Source organism: Enhydra lutris, unplaced genomic scaffold, assembly GCF_002288905.1.
Source record: "Enhydra lutris kenyoni isolate GAN:26980312 unplaced genomic scaffold, ASM228890v2 scaffoldscaffold9, whole genome shotgun sequence".
NCBI lineage: Eukaryota > Metazoa > Chordata > Mammalia > Carnivora > Mustelidae > Enhydra > Enhydra lutris.
In genome coordinates this window covers 960614-980199 of record NW_019154093.1, presented here as the reverse complement: position 1 = coordinate 980199, position 19586 = coordinate 960614, and the positions used below count along the sequence as shown (strand labels likewise).

General features: G+C 41.7%; 1 protein-coding gene across 2 annotated transcripts in view; it reads right to left on the bottom strand.

Annotated features, from left to right (window-relative positions):
* The window catches only part of LOC111143246 (phosphatase and actin regulator 4), a 103930-nt gene extending 86514 nt beyond the window's left edge, over positions 1-17416 (bottom strand). The window contains exon 1 of one of the 2 annotated variants that reach the window (XM_022496854.1): positions 17346-17416. The gene's annotated coding sequence lies outside the window, so the exon portion shown is untranslated. The remainder of the gene's footprint in view (positions 1-17345) is intronic. The other variant, XM_022496855.1, reaches the window with a different exon arrangement.
* Positions 17417-19586: the final 2170 nt, after the last annotated feature.

Genomic DNA, 19586 nt, shown 5'->3' with positions numbered 1-19586 from the left:
CCTGATGAAGGCACAGCTGGACAGAATGCCAACCTCCTGGATGCAATACATACCCCAAATCAAAGACCTTCATATGCTATGTCTTCAACAGGAAAATTACAAGAATATAGGAAAATGGGGGGGTACAAACACAATATACCCTATTTATCATCAAATCCCAAAGACCCACCTGGGGAATTTGTGTGTATTATCCCTGCAATTCTGGGTTCTGCAAAGATTTACGTCACCAAAAGAGAACACTTCCATAGGAGACAAAAGAATCCCGAGGGGGTGGGGAAAGAATCCCTAGAGTCTATAAGCTATGGCTGTCACCTGGGCATTTTCGAGTTCTTGTATCTAGGGATCAAAAGACAAAGGAGGAATTACCATCTTGGCAGGGATAACTGATCCTTATTATCAGAAAGAAGTAGGGCTGCTGTTCCACAATGGGACAGTGACAATATATCTGGAACCCAGATGATCCACTTGGGTGCCCATTAGTATTCCCTTTCCCACCGCTCAGAGTACAGTAAGCAGACAAATTGGATACTCTGGCCTGAGAAAAGCATTGTAACTAGTGGTTCAGATCCCTCAGGAATGAGGGTTTGGGTCATACCACTAAGTAAGCCATCAAGACTGGCAGAGATGGGGGAGTGCCTGGTTGGGTCAGTTGGTTAAGTGGCCGATTTTTGTTTTAAAAGGCAATTATTTAAAATATTTATTTATTTATTTATTTATTTGAGAGATGGAGAGAGAGAGAGCGAGTGCAAGCATGCACAGGGGAGGTGTACAGGGAGGGGGAGAGAGAATTCTTAAACATACTCCCCAAAGAGTGCAGAGCACAACACGGGGCTCGATCCCAGGACCCTGAGATCATGACCAGAGCCAAAATCAAGAGTTGGCCATCCAACCCACTGAGCCATCCAGGCACTGCAAGCATCCGACTCTTTTTTTTTTTTTTTTAAGATTTTATTTATTTATTTGACAGACAGAGATCACAAGTAGGCAGAGAGGCAGGCAGAGAGACAGAGAGGAGGAGGCAGGCTCCCCGCTAAGCAGAGAGCCCGATATGGGGCTCGATCCCAGGACCCTGAGATCATGACCTGAGCCGAAGGCAGAGGCTTTAACCCACTGAGCCACCCAGGTGCCCCAAGCATCCGACTCTTGATCTCAGCTCACATCTTGATCTCAGGGTTGTGGGTTCAAGCCCCACACTGGGCTCCATGCTGGGTCCCATACTTTAAAAAAAACTGAAATTAAAAATAAAATTATCGGGGCACCTGGGTGGTTCAGTGGGTTAAGGCCTCTGCCTTCGGCTCAGGTCATGATCCCAGGGTCCTGGGATCGAGCCCCACATCGGGTTCTCTGCTCTGCAGGGAGCCTGCTTCCTCCTCTCTCTCTGCCTGCCTCTCTGCCTATTTGTGATCTCTGTCTGTCAAATAAATAAATAAAATCTTAAAAAAAAAAAAATTATCACATGACCCAGCAATTCCACTTCTGGATATATACCCCAAAGAACTGAAAGTAGGAACTCAAATACATATTTGTACAATCATGTTCATAGTAGCGTTACTGACAATAAAAAACAACCCAAATATCCATCAACAGGTGAATGGATAGATAAAATGTGGAATATATTATTCAGCCTTATTAAGGAATGAAATTCTGACATGTTACAACATAGATGAATCCTGAGACATTATGCTAAATGAAATAAGCTAAACACAAAAGGAAAACATTATGTGATTCTACTTCACCTAGAGAAGTCAAATTCAGAGACAGAAAGTCAGATGGTGGGGCACCTGGGTGGCTCAGTGGGTTAAGCCTCTGCCTTTGGCTCACGTCGTGATACTGGGGTCCTGGGATCGAGCCCCGCATCGGGCTCTCTGCTTGGCGGGGAGCCTGCTTCCCCCTCTCTCTCTGCCTGCCTCTCTGCCTACTTGTGATCTCTCTGTCAAATAAATAAAAAAATGAAATCTTAAAAAAAAAAAAAAAAAAAAAAGAAAGTCAGATGGTGTTTCCAGGAGCCGAGGGAGGGGAGAATGAAGAATTATCATCACTAATGGGTACAGAGTTTCAGTTTGGGAAAATGAAAAAGTCTAAAGATAGATAGTGGTGATGGTTGTAGAACAATGTGAATATACTTAATGTCACCAATTATATCCTTTAGAAATGTTAAAATGGTAAACTTCAGGGGCGCCTGGTGGCTCAGTTGGTTGTGTCTGTCTTTGGCCCGGGTCGGGATCTCAGGGTCCTGGGATGGAGCCCCGCACTGGCTTCCCTGCTCAGTGGGAAGCCTGCTTCTTCCTTTCCCTCTGCCCCTCCCCCTGCTTGTATGCTCTCTGTCACATAAATGAATAATCTTTTAAAAAAACTGTAAACTTGATATTGTGCATATTTTATTGCAACTAAAAAAAAGAAAGAAAGAAAACCAGCTCAATCTTGGTAAGATCAGAGAGTATTATGGCATTTTAACTACCTTGACTCCCACTTCCCTCTCCCAGCTTTGGGTTAGCTTTGAAAACCAAGACCCTCACAACCACAGTAGTTATAAAAACCAGCAGCCTAGCAGCTACTGGAAAGGACAGAACAAATGTGGAGATCCCTAAAAGCCCCATCCCCAGAGAGCTGTTAGTATGTGATCTGACTGATAGCACCAAGAAACTCCATTCTCCTTATCTTTATTGGACCTGACTCAGAGCTTGTTCTGTGTGAAGAGCCCTATCCTTTGGACATTTTTCAAAAAACAGTCAATTGTAGTTGTTTAACATCCCCACAGCCTAAGGCAGTGATACCAGCTGGAGGCTAACAGGACACTGAACAAAAAACCATAAATGTCCAGGATTGAGAGGTCTATATGGGCTTCAGGAAAGCTCTGACATATTCTTTTTTTTTTTTTTTTTTAAGATTTTATTTATTTGACAGACAGAGATCACAAGTAGGCAGAGAGGCAGGCAGAGAGAGAATGGAGGAAGCAGGCTCCCTGTTAAGAGAGCCCGATGAGGGGCTCGATCCCAGGACTCTGGGATCATGACTGAAGGCAGAGGCTTTAACCCACTGAGCCACCCAGGCACCTAGCTCTGACATATTCTTAGGGATCTAGAAGGGCACATGCATTTGCAGGCTCTGGACATACCCAGGAAAGGCCTGAAAGGGCCATGATCTCTTACTCTCTGGTTGACCTTGAAATTCTGTGCAAACAGGAAGTAATGGCTAAGGCAAAGTTGTAAACTGCCTGCTGGGAACACTGAAAGTATACGCCAATGTACAGACAGAACCCCCTTGGCAAAGGCTGGATAATTTACTGGTCCAAGACATTTGAGAAAATCTCTGTCTAATCATTAGCTAACCACTAAACCAACCAAGCAGAGACTTCATTGGTCATACAACAAAGAATACAGACTCTACAGATATTTCATCCAGGAAAGTCACTAAATAAAAAAGAAATGTGCAGGAGGGAAGGGAGAATCTGATTTGCAGATTGCCACATTATTTTAAATGCTCAGTATTCAGAAGAAGTTATGAGATACACAAATAAAGAGGAAAGTATGGTCTATATACAGGGAAAAAAAGCAGTCAACAAAACCATACCTGAGGAGGTCTAGATGTTGGGCTTACTGGACAAAGACTTTAAAGATTTTATTTATTTATTTGACAGAGAGATAGAGAGAGCATAAGCAGGCAGAGGGAGGGGGAGAAGGAGAAGCAGGCTCCCCGCTGAGCAGGGAGCCCGATGTGGAACTTGATCCCAGGACTCTGGGATCATGACCTGAGCTGAAGGCAGATGCTTAAGTGACTGAGCTTCCCAGGCATTCCACATTAACAACTATTTTTTAAATGAATGAGCTCCAAATCCACATGTCCAATTCACTAAACACCTCCACCTAGATATCCACAATCCTCCATTCAACATATACAAAACAATTCATCATCTGCCTCACTCATCCTTATTCTCCCCTCTTCAGGCAGCTTTCTAGCTCGCCACTATCCACCGAGTTGTTCAAACCAGAAATCTCATCCTCCACATCGTATGAGTCATTTCCAAAACATACCTCACAGCCAACCCTTTCTTTGTCTTCACTGCCTGAAAACAGGATAGAATCCAAAATATTTTACTGCCTCTCACAGCCCAGCAATTGTGAAGTGTTCCTAAACTGGGGCCTACGAACTCAAGTCTTTGTTCTCCCTCCTCAAGTGAGGCAATCCCTGCAGGAAACTTCCCCAAATGCATCTCCAGATGCTTCTTGCTGTGATGCTCTCTTTTGTGTCCACTGTGATGATGATGGGTCCCCGGTCAGACCACATGGCACTGTGCCGCAGTTCTATAGCTTTAAATACAATATATACACTGATGACTTCCAAATTCATATTGCCAGACTGAATCTCTCCTCTGAACTTCAAACTGGTATATCCACAGACTACACATCTTTATTTGGAAATCTAGTAAGTTTCTCAGACATAGTATATTTAACAACATATACTGTTATTAATATATGTTAATATGTTTATATATATTAACAACATATATATAAATATTAATAACAACCACCTCTTGATTCCTCACTTCCTCACTCCTTTTTTTTTTTTTTTTTTTTTTTTAAGATTTTATTATTCGACAGAGAGAGACACAGGGAGAGAGAACACAAGCATGCCGGGCAGGGAGCCCAATGCAGGGCTCGATCCCAGGACACTGCCACCCAGGCGCCCCCCCAACTTGTTCTTTTTCCAGTCTCTCCTATTCAGTAGTTAAGGCCATAGATAAGGAAGGCAGGCAGGAAGGCAGGGAGACAAGGAGAGAGGGAGAAAGAAAAGAAGGAAGGAGGGAAGGAAAGAAGAAAGAAAAAGAAAAATGCTGGCAGTGTGTTAGTTGCTATTTCAGATCATTATTTCAGTAAAGAGGCAACTTAAGTTTTCCAGTTGCTCAGGACAAAAACTTTGGTGTCATGATTGACTCTTTTCTTTCTTTCACAACCACATCTAAATCATCACCAAATTTTACCGCCTCTGCCTCTGTAATATATCCATAATCTAAACACTTCTCACCACCCAACTCCAAGCTATGGCCACATCTTGCCTTGACTAGTGTGTCAACTCCCTAATCCACCCTCCTTCCACTCAGACTCTTACAATGTGTCCTCAGAGTGGTCTGGGCAATCCTTTGAAGAAGTAAAGAAGATCTGGTCTCCCTATTACATCTGAAATTAACTTCAAATTTCTTACCATGGCCCTTGAGAGTCTACATAACCTAGCCCGCTTACTCACTCGGAGACTTCACTTCTATCATCCTGCTCCCTCAGTTCCGGCCGCACTACCCTATTTGCTGTTTCTGTAATTCAACAAGCACATTCTTACCCCAGGGCTTTGCAAGTGCTGTTCAGACAGCCTGGAATGCTCCACTCTCAGAAATTGCATGATTTGCCCCTCTATTTCATGTGGCAAATTAAATATGACTTGCTCAGAGGGGCCTTGCCTGGACTACCTTGTCCAATATGGCAAACCCCTTTCCATCACGTCCTATCCCTTCACCCTGGCTTATTTCTATTTTTAGCTTATTGCTAAGTTAATGTATACAAGACCTGAGACAAGACAGATATTTTCTTATATTTTCTTCTTAAACTTTTCAGGTTTTAACCTTTACATTTTGGCCATCAATGCAACTAGAATAGATTTTTGTGTATGGTATTAGATAGAGATCCATTTTTTTTATGACTAACAAATGATCTCAGTCTATTACTGAATAATTTATCTTTTCTCCACTGATCTGTAATGCCACCTTTGTTTCATATCATTTTCCCTATTCACAGGTTCCTCTACCAGCACTCTATACTATCCTATGTGTCTATTTTTTGATCCCAGGTCCAAAACCACATTGTCTAATAATCAGTTCTACAGTAAGTCTTCTTCTTCTTTTTTTTTTTTTTAAAGATTTTATTTGTTCATTTGTCTTAGAGCAAGCACAAGCAGGGGAACAGCAGGCAGAGGGAGAAGGAGAAGCAGGCTCCCTGATGAGCAGAGAGCCTGACATGGGGCTTGATCCCAGGACCCTGGGATCATGACCTGAGCTGAAGACAGATGCTTAACCGACTGAACCACCCAGGCACCCCCAGGTTTATAATAAGTCTTGTAATCAGGTAGGACAAGTTTCCCCAACTTATCTTCAGAAGTGTGTTGGCTGCTCCACATACATTTTAGAATCAACTTGTCAAATTCCATGAAAAAAAAAAACAAAAACTTATTGGAATTTGATTAGAATTACATTTAATCTAAAAATCAAACTTGGGAGAACTTTCTTTATAATACTAAGTTTTCCGATCCATGAATATTTTATCTCTACCATTTATTTAGTGTCCTCTCTATTTGGACCGTCTTTGTCTTTTAAACAGAGTTTTGGGGGAACACATTCTAATTTATTTCTATTGCGATTAAGAAATATTTTGTATTCCTTCTTACCACCTTATTTCCTATTTTTCATTTGTCCCACTTTGCTGATCTTTTCTCCTTTTTTGCCTTCTGCTGTATCAATTTTTTTCTCATTCCTTTTCCTCATTTCTACTTATTTTTATTCTATTACTCTTCTTTTATTATTAGCTCTGAAATGAATATTTTACATTAAGTCTAAATAAGAACTCTTGGAATGCTTTCATTTCAAACCCCTTCCCTATTTATATTTATTTGAGTACTTTCCATTTTTATATCCACAAATAAGATGTTACTGTTTTATCAAGTCAGTCCTTAAGAAGGTTTCCCTTACTATACATGTTCTTTGCTCATCATTCCTCTTTGCATCTCAGACCCTTGTTTCCAAGAAGCATTTTTCCTTCTTCCTAAAGTATATCCTTCAGAAGTTCCTTTGGTGAGGTTCTATGGGAATATGTTCTCTCAGTTCCTTTGTTTGAAATTTTTTCTTTTAAAATTATTTTTGACATACATTTTTACTGAGTACACAATTCTTAGTTGATTCTTTTTTTCTTTTAGCATTTTGAAAATATTGTTCCACTGTCTTCTTATTTCTAGTATTGGCTCAACTGGTACACCCAACAATATCTCAAAAAGTACATATCCTGCTAGGAAAAATTATATATTCTTGGTACACTTGTTTATATCTGTATTTACAACCAGAGTCTATCCTGGACACTCAAAATGAAACAAAGAATGAAAGCTATTAATGATGTGACAGGAAAAAACTTCTGTCTTTTGAAGTCTGCTCAAAAAAAGTTACAGTTGGGGGGCGCCTGGGTGGCTCAGTGGGCTGGGGCCTCTGCCTTCGGCTCAGGTCATGATCCCGGAGTTGTGGGATCGTGGGATCATGGGATCGAGCCCCGCATCGGGCTCTCAGCTCAGCGGGGAGCCTGTTTCCTCCTCTCTCTCTGCCTGCTTCTCTGCCTACTTGTGATCTGTCAAATGAATAAATAAAATCTTAAAAAAAAAAGTTACAGTTGGGAAATACTTATTTTTAAGCACAATCAACATCTAACATATTACTTAAGGATAAAGACTTAAAAATGGGACTAGGGGCGCCAGGGTGGCTCACTCGGTTAAGTGTCCAGTTCTTGACGTCAGCTCGGGTCTTAATCTCAGGGTTGTGAGTCCAAGCCATGTTGGGTGTGGAACCTACTTAAAAAAAGAAATGCGCTTAATATCCCCTTTCAAGAAAAAAACCTCCTCCTAGTTAATTAAACAGTCTTTTTTGTTACCACTAAGAGGCATGAATCAGCTCTTTAAAATAGAGGTGTGGCTCACTGATAAGCAAAAGCACTCTCAAGGAAATATCTTAGTGAATTACAAAGGACATTATTTTCAGGAAAAATAAGATCTCAGGATGATCTTACTTTCAAGATGTTCAGATCAGAATTAATCCTATTATTTCTTCTCTTGAAATAATTGGGACTAGATTTGGGCTTCAGGAAATTAAAGTTTCTTTCTTTTTTTTTTTTTTAAGGTTTTATTTATTTGACAGAGAGAGCAAGCACAAGCTGGGGGAGCGACAGGCAGAGGGAGAGGGAGAAGCAGGCTCCCCACTGAGCAAGAAGCCGACGCTGGACTCGATCCCAGGACACCAGGATCATGACCTAAGCCAAAGGCAGATACTGAGCCACCCAGGCACCCCTCCTCCAATATTTCCTTAAAAATAAAAATCCTAAAGCCTTCTGCTAATAATATCTGTTGTCAGTACTTGAAAGTGACACTGAGATTATTCGTTGGGGATTAAATTTTACAACCCACACAAAGTGGCTCAGGATAGGGATCTGCAAAGTCTCTTTAAAGAGAGTAACGGGGTGCCTGGCTGGCTCAGTTGGTGGAGCGTGCGACTCTCGTTGAGTTTGAGTGTGAGTTCGAGCCCCACATTGGGTGTAGAGATTACATTAAAAAAAAAAAAAAATCCTGTGGGCACCTGGATGGTGCAGTCGGTTGAGCAACTGACTCTTGGTTCTGGCTCAGGTCATGATCTTGAGGTCGTAGGACTGAGCCCTGAGTTGGACTCTGCACTTAACAGGGCTTCATCTCAGGACCCTGAGATCATGACCCGAGCTGACGCTTAACCAACTGTGCCACGCAGGCACCCTTAAAGTTTCTATTTAATAGGTGAAGTCTGGTTACATATATATCTATATGGTATTAGAAATCTAGCACAAATGATCTGTCAAAAGATGGACTTAAATAGATTAAAAAAAAAAAGGTTCATGTGTGTCTGGATCATAGTGATACCAAGTATAACTATATCATGAAAGAATACTTAGGGTCATTATTTACAAAAATTTAATGTGGCATAATTTATGTTTAGGAGGTTAACCCTTTTAATCTCTTCTAGTTAAAAGGAAGAAGTTGCTCAACAACTGCTTTTTTTTTTTTTTTAAAGATTTTATTTATTTATTTGGCAGAGAGAGATCACAAGCAGGCAGAGAGGCAGGCAGAGAGAGAGGAGGAAGCAGGCTCCCCACTGAGCAGAGAGCCCGATGTGGGGCTCGATGCCAGGACCCTGAGATCATGACCTGAGCCGAAGGCAGCGGCTTAACCCACTGAGCCACCCAGGCGCCCCTCAACAACTGCTCTTTGATATTTTCATTTCTACTCTGCCCTCTAAAAGCACTAGCACATACCAAAATATTTTATTTACCAAATCCCCTAAAACTTTTATTATTCATCCCTTAACACCAATGCCCTAATAAAGATGGTTAAATGCTTGCTTTTCAACTTCATTCCAATGGTGCCTTTCCTGCAGAGAGTTAAGAGGTTAGAGGGAAGCTTCTGATTGCTACAAAATAAACTTCCATCTTTCTATAAGGACAAAGAGGGGATCATTTTAAAAAACAACAACAACAACAACAACTACAAAGAAATAAGCCAGACATAAAAAGACAAATATTATATGATTCCACTTGTATGAGACACCTAGAATAAGCAAATTTATAGAGACACAAGTAGAATAAAGTTTACCAGGGGCTGAGAGGGGAAGGCTATGGGAGTTATTATTTACTGGGTAGGGTTTCAGTTTGGGATGACAGAACAGTTTTGGAAATGGATAGTAGTGATTGCTGCACAACGTTGTGAATGTTCTTAATGCTACTGAACTGTACACTTAAAAAAGGTTAACATGGTAAATTTTACCACAATTAAAAAAATATTAAGTGTGCAATGATTACCGTAGTTGCAAACAAACAGACTTATTTATCTTATGCCACAGATTGCAAAGATATTTAACAGAATGGTCCTGACTGGCCTGTGGCTACAGTGAAAGGACAAGCCCTCTCCCAATTACAAAGAGATGGTGTTCCAGAAGCCACTTACCTCTTACCTAATTTTATATAAGCATTAGGGTATGCAAGAATGTTAGAAAAATTCCCAATCTTATTGGTATCACCAGTAGATAAGAAATACGGTGTCATCTCTTAATACATAAAGCAAAACCACACCCATATCCTGAATCCTAATGCTTTCCCTCAGATTTAAACTCAGAGGAAGGAACAGGAGGCAAAGTTGGGTGTGTGCAAGTAAAAGAGAAAGAATTCTTCACACCCTGTGACCCGTCCTATACAGTTACTCTCAGTATCTACTGAAAGTGTTATTTAGTTATTTACTTTTTTAAAGATTTTATTTATTTATTTGAGAGAGAGAGCAAGCACACAAGCAGGGGGGAGGGGCAGAGAGAGAGAGACAGAGAAGCAGACTCCCTGCTGACGAGGGACCCTGATGCAGGATTTGATCCCAGGACTCTGGGATCATGATGTGAGCTGAAGGCAGATGCTTAACCGACTGAGCCACCCAGATACCCCCCAGGTTTATAACAAGTCTTGTAATCAGGTAGGACAAGTTTCCCCATCTTACCTTCAGAAGTGTGTTGGCTGCTCCACATATATTTTAGAATCTTTAAAAAAAAAAAACAAAAACTTTTCAGGACACCGGGGTGGCTCAGGGTTAAACAGTTGCCCTCGGTTCAGGACATGATCCCCAGATTCTGGGATCGAGCCCCACATTGGACTCCTTGCTCAGTCAGGAGCCTACTTCTCCCCTGCCTGCCGGCAGCTCTCCTGTTTGTGTTTGTTCTCTCTCCTGATCTCTCTGTGTCAAATAAATAAATAAAATCTTTTAAAAAAACAAAACTTTTCATCTTAAAAAAATTTTAAAAAAATTAAAAAAAAAAAAGGAAATTACTGGATCAGCAAATTATGAACATTTAGTTCTTGACTGGTATTACCGAACTGTTTGCTAACATCAGTATCCTAATTTGCAGTGCCGCTAACAGCTTACAGTGCTTGTTTATTCACAAGCTACCTTCTTAATAATGGATTTTAATATTTTAAGATAAATGTATTTCCAGCTTAAGAGTTCTAAATGCTACATAATTATTGTTTTAACCTTAAATTTTTTTGAGTACAGTTGACACATAACCATTTTAACATTTTAATTGTTAGGAAAGTCAAACATATTCCTATGACTGTAAATTTTGTTGTTTTGCTCTTATTTATTAAACGCTCTACAGTTTACAAAGACCTCTCACATACTTTACCTCATCTCATACCCCTAAAGAAATGGTCATTATTCCTATTTTATAGATGAGGAAACTAAAGTTTAAGGAGGTTAGCTGACTTGGATATTCACAGTGACAGTGTGATAGAGCTGGAACTAGAACCCAGGTCTTCAGACTCCAAAGATAGGAAATACATTATATTGAGTAAACAGGTCAGAGCTTTCAGATGGTCAAAATCAACACCTGGTGTTTTAAATATAATAGAGAAGTTAAACTGAAAACCAAGGCTGAATCTGAAAGCTATAGAGTTTCAACCACCTCTTCCCTAAAAAAATCAGACAGGCACTAAACACACTTCCTCTCCTAAAATCCCCTGGAATGTTTTTGGTTGCAAATCATAAAATCTTAGAATTTGAGAGACCAACTAATCCAGGGCACTCTATTCAGAAATGAGAAAATTGAAGCACAAGGCTTGTGACCTGCTTAGAGATGGCGGCACCAAAGCCTTTTATGACAATATAGTGTATTTTCTTCTAAGGCCCATACAACAGTATTCGAGAGATTCTGCTTTGCTGAGAATGTAGGAGACAGAATGCCTGGACTAGCAGAAAATTCATGCCTGACCTCAGCTAGCCCTAACTGCTGTTGGGTAGCCCTCTCCCTCATCTTTGTTCGGCTGCCTTACCTTTTCCACTACTGCTGTTCCAAAACTTTTATCACTTTCTGAAGTCCGCTAGCCCACTCTCACTTTTTATCGTTCCACAGATAACCTAACCCCTTTCTTCTTAAAGGCAGATAAATAAGAGGTCATAGACCTTAACAGACCTTATAAGGCAGAAATTGTGATCCTGAGTTTTGCAGTCAAAATATATCTGGATTCCAGATCTCTTCCATTACTTATATGGTGCCTTTGGGAAATGAAGTTAATCTCTCAAAGCTATAATTTCTTCAACTGACAAACGGGAATGCCCACCCACTCTACGGAATTTTTGTAAAATTAAATAATACATATAAAAGTGTCTAGGGTGCCTGGATGGCTCAGTCTGTGAAGAATGTGATTCTTGCTTGACCTTGGGGTTGTGAGTTTGAGCCCTACATTGGGTGCAGAGCTTACTTTAAAAAAAAAAAAAAAAGGACCTAGAGCAGTGTACAGAGTAAACGACTGAGGACTACTCCAATTTCAGCTCCCATTTCCAACACTTCCAAACATATCTTCCTCCATCCTTTCTTCATGTTTCCCTTTCAAGGCTCACCTCTCCGTGTGGTTTCAATTTTATCTCCTTCCAGGGCTTCTTTATGTCTCTTTTCTCTTGTGCTGATCTTCAGTGTCTGCCTCTCTGCTGGCTCCTTTTCCTTCACCTTCCAACAGGTCAAATCTCTCCCATCTTTTAAAATCAAATCAGGGGCACCTGGGTGGCTCAGTGGGTTAAGTCTCTGCTTTCGGCTCAGGTCATGATCTCAGAGTCCTGGGATTGAGCCCCACTTTCTGGGCTCTCTGCCCAGCAGGGTGCCTGCTTCCCCCCACCTCTCTGCCTACTTGTGATCTGTCAAATATATTAATAATATCTTTTAAAAAATTTTTTAAAAATCAAATCAAATCAAACAAAAAGGTCCTCAAAATCCAACTCTTCTAGCACTTACTCTAAGTATCTCTCCTAAATGCTCTAACCTACCGGAAAGACAGCAAGCAATTATCTTTCAAAACAGATGAGATTATGTCAATTACCATCTTTAAAAACCTTTGATGGTTTAACAATTCCTTAATCATGAAGCCTGCACTCCTTAGCAAAACATCTGAATCCTTCTCAACACCTGGCCATTAACCTTTGCTTTCAGCAGCCACTGTATTCTTCAACTACTCAACCCCAGGTGTCCAGAGACCCCCTAAGCATTCTATAACTTTCTTTAAAAAAAAAAAAACAAAAAAAAAACCAAAACATTTTACTTACTTATTTGAGAGAGAGAGCATGAGAGAGAAGTCAGAGGAAGAAGCAGACTCCCTGTTGAGCAGGGAGCCCGATGTGGGACTCGATCCCCTATAACTTTCTAAAATTATATGCATGTTTGCGTATGTGCAGTTGTCTGGGTGAAAATCCATTCCTCTTTTCAAATTTCTGAGAGGGGGTATCTAAACCGAAAAATATTAAAAACCAACTGCAAAATCCTCTTAAGCTATACCACACTCCTCACTTTTTTTTTTTTTTTTTAAGATTTTATGTATTTGACAGAGATACATCAAGAGAGGAATACAAGCAGGGAGAGTGGGAGAGGCAGACTCCCTGCTGAGCAAGGAGCCCAGTGAGGGGCTGGAGCCCAGTGAGGGGCTCGATCCCAGGACCCCGGATCATGACCTGAGCCGAAGGACTGAGCCACTCAGCCGCTCCCACACTCCTCACTCTTTCCCAGACACACACCTTACACTTTTGCACATCCATTCCTGTGCCAAACTGCTTTCTCTGGCTGATCGAGGTGGTGGTGCCTAAGGGAGTCAGGCTGGAATTACCTTAATAGTAACAGGTCTACTGGATGAATTCTTTTTCATCCCTCAAGAACAAGCACCAAAATCACTTTTCAGTCCCTTTCCTATACTGTAACACAGCTCTACTGAACACTTACCACGGTCAGGTGTGGCAATGTTGTAAACTCTTCAAGGCAGAGGCTCAATACCTTAACATCTTTTTTTTTTTTTTAACAGTTGGGTTTTTTTTTTTTAGATTATTTATTTATTTATTTATTTTACAGATAGAGAGAGAGAGAGATCACAAGTAGGAGGAGAGGCAGGCAGAGGAGGAAGCAGGCTCCCCGCTGAGCAGAGAGCCTGATGCAGGGCTCGATCCCAGGATCCTGGGATCATGACTTGAGCTGAAGGCAGAGGCTTTAACCCACTGAGCCACCCAGGTGCCCCCCTTAACATCTTTTTTGTACCTACAGAATGTAATCCAGATCCCAGCACCCAACAGGCAAAACAAAAATCTGCTGAATAAAAGAACCGTTTATGGCGCTGCATTTGTATTCTGGTATTCTCCACAACTACCCCTGCCCACTTTTGTTATTCATTCACTCATTCAATATACATTTATAAAATTCCAAAAAAACACCTGGACCTATGTGCTAAGCAGTAAGGATACAGACTAGGACACAGTCCTTGCCATTAAGACCTTTAACTGTGACAATACAGAACAAATATTAAGGGGCTTATTTGATGAGTGCTTAAAGGGTTATGGTGGCCCACGTGAAGACATGACTAACCGTCACAGAATGTCTTACAAGGAGACATCACACTCTCTTAGGCCAGAGAATCTACTCATTCTTTATCTCTTTCTTTACAAACAATCTTCTTCCAATGCTCCTTTCCCTTTTCTAAAAGGTATAATGTGACCAAATACCCTACTCCTGAAATAATTCCACAGAGAGAGCAGGAATGATCATCCCTGTGTTAAAGATGAGAAAACTAACCTTCAAAGAGGTCACTACTCAAGGTTGCACATTAGAGAGGATTTTATTTAGTACTTACTTACTGTCTGACTTCCTCAACCACCACCACCCCTAATCAGTCTGTAAGCCCCAAGAAGGAAGACTTTTGTTTTCACTCCTTTGTCCTCAGGGTCTGATTCCTGCATTTCCAGGAATCTAATTCCAGTGTCTAGACCACAGCAGGCTTTCAATAAATATACGTTGATTGAATGAATAGATGAATTGATTCCAAAATAAAGTTGACCAAGAGCAAAATACACAAGGGCAAAAATTTCCTTCCCATCATGATGGCTTAATAAGAGATTTAAAACAGGCTTCTACTAGTTAGGAAGGCTAGACCAATTGTATTGACTCAAGTCCATTGGCATGTTATGTATTTTACCTAAGAAGAATTTAAGTAAAGGGGTGAAGTAAGTTTCTATATCTGATGTCACATTCATGGCATGTACTGACATAAAGCCAAGATTTAACTGCAGGTTTCAAACTGATTAAAAGTTTTCACAAAAAGCAAACACTAAAGAAAGCATTTTCTTGAGTCTTGACACTGGCTAGAAAAGTATCTCAATTTCAGTTATTTCTTTGATGTCAGTTCCAGCAGCCAAAACTGCTGTATAGATGTTCTCCAACGTATTTGTTTAAAAACCTTTAAGCAAAGATTAGCAAAAACTTTTTAGTAATGATTAGACAAAACCACAGTCCAGTAACTCACCACTATTTCACTCCCAGGGCTCCATAATATTGCCTTGGTCTGAAGCACAAGGCAATCAAAATGTACCATCAAACAAGGTGATGGGACCAAAATTAAATATGATTTATGGTTTAGTATGACATTGTTTATGTTCTAGAAACTCCGGTCCCTTAGAAATGATTTTGCTCTGATTAGAAAGTACTGCCATTATTTTTCTCCAATATTTAAATTTCAATAAATCATAAGCTGTGGGTGGTGGTGTGATGAGTAACTTCAACAGGTATGAAGTAATGTAATGAAAAGAGCACTGGACTGGAGTATAGTTTAGGCTACTATTTCCTATCTAGGTTAATTGTGTGACCTTGGGCAAGTCATTTAACATTTTAGAGGTTGTGAATTTAACATTTATCAGCTGTAAAATTAGAAACACCACCTCACAGAACTGTAGTGAGAAATTACATAATATATATGATGAGCTGTTTTCAAAAAATAACACTAATAGCAATGTCATTTTTTAAAAAAGATTTTATTTATTTATTTGTCAGAGAGAAAGAGCAAGCGAACACAAGCAGGGGGAGAGGCAGGCAGAGGGAGAAGCAGGCTTCCTGCTGAGCAGGGAGCCCACTACAGGGCTGGAACTCATGACCCTGGAAACATGACTTGAGCCAAAGGCAGAAGAAGCCTAACCCCCTGAGCCAACCAGGCGTCCCAGCAATGTGGTGTTTGAACAAATAACAGCCAGTCATTAGCAACAACTGTTCTTAGATTATTCTAGAGCAATTCTGTGGATGCTTCTTCAAAACCAGGTGGGAAAACAACCAATCCCTAGTCATTGCTGGATTAAAAATTGAAGAACAACCGCATTAAAGACCTCCATCCCTGTACAATATTACCAACACAATAAGGGATTCCCAGAGTAAATCACTTCCATTATGAGATATCAACGTAATAAAGTACAATAGCTTTATCTGCCAACTTGACTAGGAGGGAATTTAACCTATATAATAACCTTGATAATCTTCCCTGTTTCATGTAAAGGGGTCCTGGTTGTCCTCATTTCAGAGACTTGAAATACTAATTACTTTCCAAAAAGTAGTGTCCACACTGGCTTTCAGAAAGCTTTGGCTTATGCTGAATCTAACAACGCAGTCTTCCAACGGAGCGTACATTAAATTACCACTATCTAACAAAATTTGGTTAAATCCACACAGTTTGCCAGTTTCAGTACGGACTACCTCTCCTCCCCCAAACTGGCTTCATTCCTATTACTTGGCGAACTAGTCTCTTTGTTGCTTTCGAGAAGCAACTAGGTTTCTGGTTTCCCTATAACGAGGATCCTTCCATTAATGGACGTTTTCTTCCAACTTTTTGTTTCGAGCAGAAGAAATAAAAGGATTGGCGGGTACGAGGGGCGAGGAATTGGGTGGCTGGACGAAGTCCTGCAACTTTCTTCTGCATGCAATGAATGAAAAAACTGTTTCGTGCCCTATAAATCACTTTCTCTCCTCCGAGATTCAAGAAGTGTGCGAACCGCGAACCGCACTGGTTCTTTGGTTCCCCGATCACAGCCGCAATCTATACGGACACAGCAGTAAATTCGGTCCCTTCCCAGTTTCCCGGGGAGGGAGCTCACTTCTTTTGCACAGGCCCATCCCCCTACCGAGAAAAACGCCTGCAGACTCGTGCCCCGAAGACGCGCGGGGCTGACGTTTCAGAGTTAGACAATAACCTCGAGGGTTTTCAACAGAAACTCCGTCTGCCGCTGCCTGGCTCCGAGCCTCCGCTCTGCCCAGCCGAGATGCAGAGGTCCGACCGAGGACGGGTTTGAAAAGTGGACTTTGACCTGATCCGGTTACCGCAACCGGATCCTCAGGGACCGGTCCCCATTAGGGGTGGCCCGACGGGCTCCACGGAGGAGACGACTCCACGCACGGGCACAAAGGGGCTGCCCAGACAAAAGAGCCCCGCAAAATCGCGGGAGGCGGAGTGGGCCAGCCGGCGCCGGACGCACTACAGGCGGAGAAACCACTGCGGGACCGTTGTGGGAGGGCGGAGAAGAAGGCGGCGGCCCCGGCCCAACCCACCCCGCCCCGGCCCGACCCCACCGCGGCTCCGGCCGTTACCCCCGCCCGGACCACCACCTCCTCGCGGAGCCGAAAACACTGCCGGAGCCTAGGAGACACCCACAGCCAGACCCCGCGTACTTCTCGCTCACTTTCCCTTGTTCCTCGAACTCACCCAGGTGGCCGCCGCCGCCTCCTCAGCCTCCACAGTAGTTTCCCCCGGAAATCCTACCTGGCCCGCCGACCGCCTGGCCGCAGCCAGAGCCTCCGCCCCGGGAGGGGGAGCGGGAGCAGGCCGGACAGTGAGGGGGTAGGAAGTGCCTCCGCGGGGACTCACGGGACTTGTAGTCTTCAGCAAGGGCCAGCTGGGTCGCGGGCGGGACAAGATGGCGGGACCCTCTAGCCCTCCGCTCTCCGGGCCGTCAGTACCCCACGGCGTCTTTGGGCATGCGCCACCCGCTGCCTGCGCCGGGCGGGTGGAAGAACTTGTGCACCTTTCCCGATACCGAGAGGTCAAGGGTCTTTGGACTTTGGACGATAAAATTGAGTACTCGGCTGCAGGCAGTGCCTAGGGAAGGAGCTGATGCTGCAAGTATGCTGTTTTAGATTAACTGTTCAGTCCCTGTCCGGTCAAATTTCATTTATAATTTCTGCAAAAGGAAAAAACTCTTGGGGGCCAGTTTGAAGTACAAAAACTTATAAGTAAGTTATTCTCAATTTGTGCATAAGGAAGAAACCCAGGAATCATTCTTGACACCTCCTTCAGTCATTCTACATTCCATATATCTCGGTTACATTCCATTTTCTCCACTACCGTTAGAAGAAGCCACTGTCAGTCAGTCGTCTCTACAAGTCTCACTAGTTTCAGGCCTCCCGGCTATCTTTCTCCAAACACCTTCCTTGCTGCTGCCAGAAGATCTTGCTAAATGCCAACCTCATTGTGTCACAGCCCAAATTAGACCTAAGTGTATAACCTAAAGCTGCAAAACTTCTAGAGAAAAACAGGAAAAAAAAAAAAATCTATGTGAGCTGCAAACACATAATCCATAAAAGAAAAAAAAAAGATATATTGTAAGTCATAAAAATTTTAAAATTTTGCTCTTAAAACACCCTTATGAAAATGAAAAGCTCCCTATCAGGCTCCTTGCTCAGTGGGGAGGCTGCTTCTCCTTCTGCCTGCCAGAGGCTCCCCCTGCTTGTGCTAACAAAATCTTAAAAAAAAAAAAAGATGGAAAGGCAAGTCACACACTGGGACGAAATCCCAACAAAACCTGCATGCAACAAAGGACTAATATCTAGAATTATTTCAGTCCATTAAGACAAAGAACCCGTTTATATTTTATTTTTTTTTAAAGAAATTTTGTTGGGCAGATCACAAGTAGGCAGAAAGGCAGGCAGAGAGAAAGAGAGGGAAGCAGGCTCCCTGCTGAGCAGAGAGCCCTATGAGGGGCCAGGACCCTGAGATGTGACATTTGCCGAAGGCAGAGGCTTAACCCACTGAGCCATCCAGGCGCCCCCCAAAGAACCCAGTTTAAAAAATGATTTCAACAGAACTTTACCAAAGAAAATAAACCTATAGCAAACACATGAAAGATGTTAGGGAAATGCAACTTAAAACCACAATGAGATAATCTACACACCATGACTTGTACTACCAAGTGATCAAGTGTTAACAAGTGTGTAGAACAAGAATTCTCATTCACTGTTGGTGGCATTGTAAAATGATACAACCACTTTGGAAAACCATATTGCAGTTTCTTTAAAAATTAAATATACACCTACCATATGGGCCAACCATTACACTGTAGGTATTTACCTTAAAAAAAAAAAAAGGAAAACACACATCTACATAAAGACTTGAACGTGAATGTTCATAGCAACTTTATTTGTAATAGCTAAATACTGGAAACAACTCAAATGTCCTTCAAAAGGTGAATGGATATACAATGGAATATTCTTCAGTTGTTAAAAGGAATGGACTATTGATATGCACAACAACATGATGAATCTTAAAATAATTATGCTGAGTGAAAGAAGCCAGACATAAAGGAGTATGTTCTGTATGACTCTGTATAACATCCTAGGAAAAGCAAAGTAGTGACAGAAAGCAGATCTGCAGTTGCCTGGAGACCCAAGAAAGCAGAGGTATGGCAGGCAGACATCATAAAGGGGATAAGGAAACTTTTGGGGGGTGATGGGTATATTATCTTGATCATGGTTATAGTTTCAAGACTGATAAGTTTTAAATATACCAAAACTCATCAAACTGCACACTTTAAATACATAAAATCCATTGCTCATCAATTATACTTCACAAAACCTGAAAAATAGTATAGTCAAAAAACTCTTTTAAAGAAAATCAGTGGCTTCCCAGTACCCTTAGGAAAAAAAACAAAAATTATTGCCATCAAAGTTC